This window comes from Cebus imitator, unplaced genomic scaffold (genome assembly GCF_001604975.1).
Source record: "Cebus imitator isolate Cc_AM_T3 unplaced genomic scaffold, Cebus_imitator-1.0 Scaffold863, whole genome shotgun sequence".
Taxonomy (NCBI): Eukaryota; Metazoa; Chordata; class Mammalia; order Primates; family Cebidae; genus Cebus; species Cebus imitator.
The window spans coordinates 384,751-395,620 of NW_016108178.1; the positions used below are offsets into that span (position 1 = coordinate 384,751).

Genomic DNA, 10,870 nt, shown 5'->3' on the forward strand with positions numbered 1-10,870 from the left:
GCTCACTGCAACCTCCGCCTCTCAGGTTCAAGCAATTCTCCTGCCTCAGCCTCCAGAGTAGCTGGGATTAAAGGCGCCTGCCACGATGCCCCGCTATTTTTTTGTATTTTTAGTAGAGACGGGGTTTCACCATGTTGGCCAGGCTGGTCTCGAACTCCTGACCTCAGATGATCCACCCTCCTCGGCCCCCCGAAGTGCTGGGATTACAGGTGTGAGCCACAGCGCCCGGCTCAAGATTTTTAAAATAAGAAAATCACATTGCAACAAAGCTTGCAAAACTCCTAGTCCTAGCCCTCGGCCCAAAAACCTACTCTGCATTTCCACTTACCACAGCCGTAATTAAAGAACTGGCTGTTTAATGTCTCTACCCACAAGGGCCATGGCTGAGCAGTAGTCGACTGTCTTTCCACCCTGGCACCCCACCACTCAGTAAAATGTCAGTGCTCAATAACTATGTCAATCAGCGGATAAGCAAGGACATCTCTGAACAAGCCAGTTTAGATCTTCTGCCTGGAGAATGCTATATAACGGTACCCTTCACTTTGGATGCACACTGTTTACCCGAACTTCATCGAAAACGTTTCCAGACGACTGTTAACTCTCACAGTACAGATGAGCCTTTCAGCGTCTCAGTCGTCACACCCTTACCTCTGTAACAAGAACGTCTAAGTTTCCCGGTGCATTTTATGCTAAAAAACACAGAAAGTATAAGGGATGTCAGGGGCCCTAGTCAGCAAGTGCAACTTGGCAAATAAAGTATTTTAGTAACTCTCAGATCTCCAACCCGGCATACAGACCTCCCGAAAATGATAAGTCTGGGGCCCCCATTTTCGGAGGCAACGCGGCAGTGACAGCTCTAACCCGGAGATAACCTGCGGTATGGGAGCCCATTCCCTCCAGCTGGCTCCTTCCTCCGCTTCGGTCACCCCAATACCTCCCCCTTACTCTCCACATGAAGGCCCCAAGTCCTCAGCGGCCAAACCCCTTCATAATGTACTGACCAGTGTAGATCCTTGGGAGCTCCCGGAAACGTCGGGCTCCCAAGTCCTCCGAGGTGGAAGTAGAATCAGGACCCGGGCGCCGCGAACCGCGGGGGAAGGCGTGTCGAGGGACGCGGAGGGCCCAGAGTCGGGCCCCGGGCTGGAGCTCAGAGGTGCGGCGGAGCGGGGACTGGGCACAGGGGTCGGGGAGGCAAGGGGGCGGGGTATAAAATGCGCCGGGGCAAGGGCGGGGACACGAGGCGTGGCGAGGGGCGGGGCATGAACGCGCTGAGGGACGGGGGCGTGGCCCCCGGCGTGAGGCAAGCGGAGGGCGGGGCAGGGGGCGTGGCGAGGCGTGGATTGGCTTCGCTTAAGAGCGCCTGAAACCAGCCGGGCGCGGTAGCGCGGGCTTGGAATCTCAGCTACTCCGGAGGCAGAGGCGGGAGTGTGCGGGGAGGCAGGATCGCCCCATTACACTCCGGCCTGGGTGACACCCAGACTCGGTCTCAAAAAAAAAAAGTGCCTGAAACAATTACATTCACGCCTACTTTCAAAGGAGGTCTAAAATAAATTTCAAAACAATAGCTGTGCCCTGGACATGCTCCTCCCATTCCTTAATTTGCTTATTTATTTATTCTTTTCATTGAAAGGATGTTTCCCTCCTGTTGCTAGGGCTGGAGGGCAATGGCGCGATCTCGGCTCACCACAATCTCCGCCTTCCGGGTTCAAGCGATTCTCCTGCCTCAGCCTCCCGAGCAGCTGGGATCCTAGGAGCCCGCCACCACCCCTGGCTAATTTTACATTTTTAGTAGAGACAGGGTTTCACCATGTTGGTTAGCCTGGTCTCGAACTCCTGACTTCACGTGATCCACCCGCCTCAGCCTCTCCAAGTGTTGGGATTACATGCGTGAGCCACCGCGCCCGGCCCTAATTTGCTTACTCTTTCCCTCACTAGTGTGTGAGCCCCTCTTGTGTTCCTCGGTCCGCGGCCCTTAGGGAACTTACAGCTGGTGGCAGCATGGCTGCTTTGAGAGACAGGAGAGCCTCTTGGGGGGTGACGGTGGAGCTGAGCCGCAGGGGGTAGGGGTGAGGGAGGCAAAGGCTGTGAGCCTGGGAGGTTTGTATCGGAGGAAGCGGGCTGCCTCGTTTGGCACTCCATCCCAGGGCCTCCACTAGGCCCACGGGCCATTCTTCGGGCACACGCACCCTGGGCCGGCCTCACAGCAGGAACCGCGGCTATCCCCTGACACCAGCTGTGCTTGATCTGTCGCTGTCGCCTCACCTCCTGCTTCCTTGGCACTCCACTTCCCACCCTTCCTTTCCACTCAGTTACTTACTAGTAGAATTGTATTTGAAAGGTACAAACAGGCCTGGCACGCCTGTACTCCCAGCACTTTGGGAGGCCGAGGTCAGTAGATAACTGAAGATCAGGGATTCACAACCAGCCTGGCAAACATGGTGAAACCCCATCTCAAATATAATACAAAAAATTAGCTGGGTGTGTTGGTGTGCTTGTAATCCCAGCTACTCAGGAGGCTGAGGCAGGAGGATCGCTCGAACACAGGAGGTGGAGGTTGCAGTGAGCCGAGATTGTGCCATTGTACTCCAGCCTGGGTGACAAGGTGAGACTCCAGCTCAAAAAAAAGGACTCAGGTATAACATGAAATATGTGATTAAAAATATATATATGCGGTAATAAATAATACTTATTACGTGTTTGCATATGTAAGATATTATTGTAACCATTTAAAATGTATTAACATATTTCAACAGAACAACTGTATGTAATACGTATTACTCTTCCCATCTGAAAGATGAGTAAACGGAAGCCCAGGAAGCTTCGGTAGCTTGTCCGCAGGTTGTATAAGGTCACCCAGTTGAACTGACTCAAGCCCTTATAGTTTACTTTCAGCAGGATTAGCAAAAATGTTAGATTATTCATGGCCATGACGGCTGGGACATCTCGTCGCTGAACCACGCCAAGGAGATGCGGCGCCTGAAGGTGCTGGACTGGGACCTGCAGGAGCAACTGTGGCCGCACATGGAAGCCCTGCGGTCTCGGCCTTCCATCTACATCCCTGAGTTCATCGCGGCCAACCAGACCAGGCGCGTTGACAGCCTCGTCCCGGACTAGCGCCCGCAGCAGCTCGAGCACATCCGCAAGGACATCCCAGACTTCCGGTCTAGCTCCGGGCTGGACAAAGGCACCGTGCTGTGGACGGGCAACACAGAGCGCTTCTGTGAGGTGGTTCCGGATCTCAAGGACACGGCGGAGAACCCGCTGCGCACCACTGAGCTCGGCCTGCAGGTGTCTCCCTCCACGCTCTTCGCCGTCACCGGCATCCGGGAGGGCTGTGCCTTCCTCAGTGGATCCCCGCAGAACACCCTGGTGAGCGGAGCGCTTGAGCTCGCGTGTCAGCGCCGGGTTTTCATGGGCAGAGGAGACATCAAGTCCGGCCAGACCAAAGTCAAGTCCATGCTCGTGGACTTCCTCATCAGCTGTGGCCTCAAGACCACGTCCATCGTGAGTTACAACCACCGGGGAAACAACGACGGGCAGAACCTGTCGGCGCCTTGCAGCTCCGCTCTAAGCAGGTGTCCAAGAGCAACGTGGTGGATGACATGGTGCGGAGCAACCCAGTGCTCTATCCGCCCGGCGAGGAGCCCGACCACTGCGTGGTCATCAAGTAAGTGGGTACCTGGGCGACAGCAAGCGCTCTGGGTGAGTAAACCTCGGAGCTAACGCTGGGCGGGACCAGCACACTGGTGTGCACGACACGTGCCAGGACTCGCTGCTGGCTGCACCCATCACGCTAGACCTGGCGCTGCTGACCGAGCTGTGCCGGCGCCTGAGCTTCTGCGCTGACGCTGACCCCGAGCCGCAGACCTTCCACCCCGTGCTGTCCCATTCAAGGCACCGCTGCTGCCGCTGGGCAGCCCAGAGATCAGTGCGCTTTTCCGCCAGGGCAGCTGCATCAAGAATATCCTCAGGGCCTGCGTGAGGCTCCTGCCACAGAACCACATGCTCCTGCAGCATAAGGTGGCGCGCCCAAGGCCCGGCCTCAAGCAAGTTGGACCCGTGGCTGGTACCTGCCCTGTGTCGAACAAGAAAGGACCGGAACCCGCTTCCACCACTGGCTGCACCAGTGGTGCCAATGGGCCCCCACAAGTGGAGGAACCCCAGATGCCCACGGCCTGAGACCCCTGTCACACAGCTTCCCAGCCCTTCCTCCCTGCTGCCCCCCAGGACCCCACCTTTCCAGACTGTCCCAAAGACAATAAAGCCACTGCCACTCTAAAAAAAAAAAAAAAAAATACAAAGGTTTGAATGACAGAGGAGTAAGAGTACAAAGAAACTTACTTTTCATTAGTAACCATGATGATAATATATNAAAAAAAAAAAAAAAAATTACAAAGGTATGAATGACAGACGAGTAAGAGTACAAAGAAACTTACTTTTAGTTAGTAACCATGATGATAATATATACATTAAAAATTGTGGTATCAGATATTCTGTCATGTTTGATAGCTACACATTAATAATGTGAATAAAATCAATATTTACTTTGAAAAATGTTTTGAATTATCTGCAGGAGATAAATTTAACAGAAGAAAAAGGAGAGAAGTGGCCAATTTAAGAGGCCAGGTGACAAAGGGAACAATCCTTGCATCCATTTGACATTTATCACACTCTGTGGCATATTACAGAGTTCACACACCTGTTTCTCTGTGCTATGTTATTCATAATAATAAGTACCCATAGAAAATCGGCTCGCCTCCTGACTAACCTCTTCCATATTCTGTACAATACTAATGAGGCCAGCAAGGATCACAAGGAAGGAAAAACAAAAATAGGAGCATCCTATTTTTGTGTATCTTCAGTATAACCTACAATAAGACCTTTCCCCCATTCTCTCCATTTATCAAATTTTTGCCCACAAAATTATACAGATTTCTCTAGAATCCTCTAACAAATGCAAATGTTTTTAACATGAAAAAGTTTGCTTACAGAACTCAAATATTCTTCAAACACTAAAGTTTGAAATCCATCTAATGTCAAACTCCTTTATCTAGAATCCACTAGATTTAAGTAAATAGCACTTTTAATACACTTCCAAAGCAAATAGAGACATTTTGATTAGATGAAATATTACAGTTACTCTATAAATTCTTATCTTGTTTTGGCCTGTCGTCATCCCCTATTATGTTTTACGCTTCCATTTACATACACAGAAAGTCATGCCTAACAGAGAAAAGTACATGAGTTCAGGAACTTACAGTGCTCTGAGTTTTGCTCTAAGATTCATTATAGTGCTCAGTTCACGAGGTTCAGCTACTGGGCCACTAAAAAGCATGATTTAGAGCAGCAGCTTCTCATTCTAGGTAGAAGAGGCCAATGGTACTCATCATCTCTCCATGCTAGTCAGCAGTGGGGACAAACTCAACCCCAACCTCGCTTCTCTAGACCTTCTCTGTTTCGCTCGATTATCCTCAGTGCAATTTCCACTGGCATTCTATCACCTGACCATTCCGGTATGTGGACTCCTAACCCCTCCTAGAACATGTCATGATAGAGTGATCCCAAGTGAGACCAGAGGCTTATCCCTTCAGAATGCTGGCCACCGCTCTGATCCCCAACCCCGACTCTGTTAAGCTATTTCTTTTCTTGGTCCTCGTATCTTAATCAGATTTTTTTTTTTTTTCCTTTTGTGCTGGAGTCTCACTCTGTTGCCCAGACTGGAGCACAGTGGCACAAACTGGGCTCACTGCGACCTCTGCTTCCCAGGTTCAAGCTACTCTCCTGCCTCAGCCTCCTCAGTAGCTAAGACTACAGGCATCTGCCACCATGCCTGACTAATTTTGTGTATTTTTAGTAGAGATGGGGTTTCACCATGCTGGCCAAGCTGGTCTCAAACTCCTGACCTTGTGATCCACCCACTTTGTCCTCCCAAAGTGCTGAGGTTACAGGTGTGAGCCACCACGCCCAGCCCCTAATCAGCTTTTAAGTCCCCTATTACATGATGCTTTTGTATCCTCCTAAAATCTTAAAGTATAAATTATATGATCTATACTTGTTATACCATCCAGTCCTCACAAACTGTACTTTTTAAACAGTAAAGTCACCTCCACCAGCATTTATGGAGTAGTTACTAATGAAGCAACACTATTCTGAGAGGGAGGAACACATAGGGAGACATGGGAAGCCTTAGAGCTTACAGTGAGAAATAATGTGGCACACTGGTGAGAATGTACACACAAATGTAGTCTCTCTAAATACAGGGATATAAAACTCCATTTTTTTCAACTGCCATTTACACATCACATTGTATTCTAATTGCTTCATAGGTAAAAATACTTAAATGTTTTTCCTAATATCCCAAACTGGATAGTGATGAACATATTTAATTCTCTCTGTTTTCATTTTACTTGATTTCTTAGACACTTCAGATACTGTGGGGGAACTTAGGGGAACACGCTTGAAAACCAAAGTACTTAAGTAAAATTTATTGAGTGCTCACTATGTGCTAATTACTAGCATGGCAGATTCTGGGGATAAAACAGTGAGCAAAAACCAGCAGTGATCTTGCAATGGTAGAGTTTACAGTGCAATGGAACGAACCGGTAATAATCAGACCAGTCCATGATGAATTATCGCAGGAATAAGTGCTGCACAGAAGAGCCAGGGTGCTGAGTGCACAGCACAGAGGGCACAATGTGGACCTGGCCATGAGCAGTGAATGGGCCGGGCATCCAGGAGGGCTTCCATGATCAAGGACACACAGCTAGAGGAAAAACCTGAGGAGTACAGAGAGTACACCAGGCAGAGAGAGGCGGGGCAAATTCCTTGTGACTAGAGGGTGCAGGACAGTTCCAAGGAACTGAGAGGAAGTGGGAACTGAAGGGCAAGGAACAGCTTGATGGGAAATGAGGCAAAAGAAGCAGGGAGGGACCAGACCTTGCAGGACCTTTTGGGTTAAGAATAGATCTTCACCCTCAAGACAATAAGCAGCCACAAAGGAGTTCTGCCTCTGTTGCTAATTACATCCTAAGACCACTTATGCAGAGCATCTGGCGTAGTCACAGATCCGTAGCAGTAGGCAGCGAATGCTGATTCCCTCCCAAAAGTATCCTGCAACATTTACTGCTTTATCCAAATAGTCTACCAATTAACAATCAAAATGAGTATCTCTTGTATTTTCACATCAGTATCGTTGTGAAATGAATTAGTATGTTTGAGTCTTAATGGAATGCCCATTATCTCTCAATATACAAATACAATCAGCCTTTGATATCCAAAAGTTCTACCTCTGAAACCAAATGCAGATCAAAATGCAGAATTCAACAGATGCGAAACCTGTAGATAGAGGGCTGATGTTTTGTATATACGGGTTCCAAAGAGCCAACTGCAGGACCTGAGTCTGTGCAACATTTGATATCTGTGGGGAGTCTGAGAACCAATTCCCCATAGATGCCAACGCACAACTAGATATACAAAAAGCAATTGTAGTTTTATTCCCTAGAAATAAACATTCTGGAAATGAGATTAGGAAAACAATTTCATTTACAACAGCATCAAAAAAACAAAATAATGGTACTAACTCCAAGAAATGAAGCACAAGATATATTCTGAAAACAATAAGAGTATTGGAAGACATTTAAGAGAACCTAAACAAATGGAAGTACACCACATGTTCTTTAATATGGGAAGAACATAGTATTATCAAGATGGCAATACTTGAAATTCATTGAAAACCTTAGTATAATTAAGATGGCAGTATTCCCTAAGTTGATCTACAGAATCAATTCAAATTCTATCACAATTCAAGTTGCTTTTGTTCCCAGAAACCAAAAACTGACTTTAAAATTCATATGGAAATAGAAAAGATTCAGAATAACCAAATCCATTTTGTAAAAAGAAGAGCAAAGTACAGTACTCCCACTTCTAGATTTCAAATTTGACTATAAACCAACAGTAATGAAGACCCTATGTACTGGCATGGAATAGACATATAGGTCAATGGACCACAACTGAGAATCCAAATGACAAGGATGCCAAGATAATTTAAGGGGGAAAGAGTCTCTTTTAGTTTTTTAACCAACAGAATTTTATTTCACTAAGAATGAAGTTACATTCACATTTGTCTACAAACACAGTCAGTTACGAAACAAATACTTTCAGCTTTCTTGCTGTAGTACTGGATTTTCAGTGGCAGGCTCACTTAAAGGCAGAGTCAACCCTGACGGGGACTCGAGATCAGTCACAACTACTTGGGAGGAGAACATAAAAACCACCAGCTTTCTTTCCGTGGTGCTGGATGTTCAGTGGTAGGCTCACTTGAAGGTGGAGTCAACCCTGATGGGGACTCAAGATCAGTCACAAATAGGGGGAGAACACAAAGACCAACAGCTCTCTTGCTGTGCTGCCGAATGTTCAGTGGCAGGGTCACTTAAAGGCAGAGTCAACCGTGACAGGGACTAGACATCAGTCACAACTCCGTGGGAGGAGAACACAAAGAACACCAGCTCTACTGCTGTGGTGCCAGATGTTCAGTGTCAGGCTTACTTGAAGGCGGAGTCAACCCTGAAGGGGACAAGACATCAGTCACAACTACTTGGGAGGAGAACACAAAGACTGCCAGCTTTCTTGTTGTGTTGCCAGATGTTCAGTGGCAGGCTCACTGAAGATGGAATCCACCCTGACGGGGACTCGAGAACAGTCACAACTACTTGCGAGACACAAAGACCACCAGCTTAATTGCTGTGATGCCGGGTGTTCAGTGGCAGTCTCACTGAAGGTTGAATCAACCCTGATGGGGACTCGAGATCAGTCACAACTACTTGGAGGGGAATGCCAAGACGACCAGCTTTCTTGCTGTGGTGCCGGGTGTTCAATGGCAGGCTCACTTGAAGGCAGAGTCATCCCTAGCGGGGACTTGAGATCAGTCACAAATACTTGGGAGGAGAATATAAAGACTACCAGCTTTCTTGCTGTGGAGTTGGAAGTTCACTGAGTGGGAGGCTCACCTGAAGGCATAGTGAACCATGACGCATACTCAAGATCTGTGCAAAGTACTTCGGAGAACACGGAGACCACCAGCTTTCTTGCTGTGGTGTCGGATGTTCAGTGGCAGGCTCACTGAAGGCGGAATCAACCCTGAAGGGGACTCCAGATCAGTCACAACTACTTGGGAGGAGAACACAAAGACCACCAGCTTTCTTGCTGTGGTGCCAGGTGTTCAGTGGCAAGCTCACTTGAGGGCAGAGTCAACCCTGATGGGGACTCAAGATCAGTCACAACTACTTGGGAGGAGAACACAAAGACCGCCAGCTTTATTGCTGTGGTGCTGGATGTTCAGTGGCAGGCTCACTGAAGGCGGAATCAACCCTGACGGGGACTCCAGATCAGTCACAACTACTAGGGAGATGCAAAGACCACCAGCTTTCTTGCTGTGATGCTCTGTGTTCAGTGGCAGGGTCACTTGAAAGTGGAATCAACCCTGATGGGGACTCCAGATCAGTCACAACTACTTGGAGGGGAATGCAAAGACCACCAGCTTTCTTACTGTGGTGCCAGATGTTCAGTGGCAGGCTCACTTGAAGACAGAGTCAACCTGAATGGGGACTCCAGATCAGTCACAACTACTTGGGAGTAGAACACAAAGACCACCAGTTTCTTGTGGTGCTGGATGTTCTGTGGTAGGCTCACATGAAGGCAGAATCAACCCTGAAGGGGACTCAAGATTAGTCACAACTACTTGTGAGGAAAACACAAAGACCACAAGCTTTCTTGCTATGGTGCCAGGTGTTCTGTGGCAGGCTCACTTGAAGGCAGAGTCAACCCTGATGGGGACTCAAGATCAGTCACAACTACTTGGGAGGAGAACACAAACACCTCCAGCTTTATTGCTGTGGTCCCAGATGTTCAGTGGCAGGCTCACTTGAAGGTGGAATCAACCCTCATGGGGATTCCAGATCAGTCACAACTACTTGGAGGGGAATGCAAAGACCACCAGTTTTCTTCCTGTGATGCCGGATGTTCAGTGGCAGGCTCACTTGAAGGTGGAATCAACCCTGATGGGAACTGGAGGTCAGCACAAACACTCGGGAGGAGAACAGTAAGACCGCCAATTTTCTTGCTGTGGTGCCAGATGTTCAGCAGCTGCCTCACTTGAAGGTGGAGTCAACCCTGACGGGAACTCAAGATCAGTAACAAGTACTTGGGAGGAGATCACCAAGTCTGCCAGCTTTATTGTTGTGGTGCCAGAGGTTCAGTAGCAGGCTCACGTGAAGGCGGAATCAACCATGATGGGGACTCAAGATCAGTCACAACTACTTGGGAGGAGAACACAAACTCCACCAGCTTTCTTGTTGTTGTGCCAGGTATTCAGTGGCAGGCTCAGGTAAAGGTGGAATCAACCATGATGGGGACTCAAGATCAGTCAAACTACGTGGGAGGAGAACACAAAGACCGCCAGCTTTCTTGCTGTATTGCCGGATGTTCAGTGGCAGGCTGACTTGAAGGTGGAGTCAATCCTGACAGGAACTCGAGGTCAGTCACAACTACTTGGTAGAACACAAAGTAGTTGGGACCGATCTCGTGTCCCTGTCAGGGTTGACCCTGCTTTCAAGTCAGCCTGCCACTGGACATCTGGCACCACTGCCAGTAACCTGAAGGTCTTTGTTTTCTCCTCCCAAGTACTTGTGACTGATCTCCAGTCAGACTGATCCTACTGCCAGCTTTCTTGCTGTGATGCCAGATGTTCAGTGGCATGCTCACTTGAAGGCAGAGTCAACCCTGTCAGGGACTCGAGATCAGTTAGAACTATTTGGGTGGAGAACACAACCGCCAGTTTTCTTGCTGTGCTGCTGGATGTTCAGTGGCAGGCTTA

At 48.6% G+C, this 10,870-nt stretch overlaps 1 pseudogene; it reads left to right on the forward strand.

Annotated features, from left to right (window-relative positions):
• Nucleotides 1-1,211: 1,211 nt before the first annotated feature.
• LOC108297952 lies at nucleotides 1,212-4,179 on the forward strand (annotated as a pseudogene).
• Nucleotides 4,180-10,870: the final 6,691 nt, after the last annotated feature.